Below are 369 nucleotides of genomic sequence, written 5' to 3' on the forward strand. Positions count from 1 at the left end.
CCCACCCCTCTTCCCCTTACCCTTAACCTTTCAACCCCTCCCTCTAACCCCCCCATCGTCCACCCCTCCCAAATTCAGTCTGAACGTCCCGACTTTATTTACAACTGCCCCTCCCCCTCCCCAATGGTATCAGATTTTAAAACAATGATAGATTTGTTCAGTTGCTTATCTCATCCTACACTGTCCCCAGTTCTCGTTCAATTCAAAATATATCTATATTTGTCCTTGTTTTCTGACTTAAAATTGATCATTTTCTACACTGGTGATGTGAATAGCTGCAGAGACGATGACAAAAATTGTTGGAATTTATCAGATAGAAAAATGACTGAATCTTTGTCATTATTATCTTTTTAATAATATTTCAGAAAT

This window comes from Eurytemora carolleeae, unplaced genomic scaffold, assembly GCF_000591075.1.
Source record: "Eurytemora carolleeae unplaced genomic scaffold, Eaff_2.0 scaffold1194, whole genome shotgun sequence".
NCBI classification, from domain to species: domain Eukaryota; kingdom Metazoa; phylum Arthropoda; class Copepoda; order Calanoida; family Temoridae; genus Eurytemora; species Eurytemora carolleeae.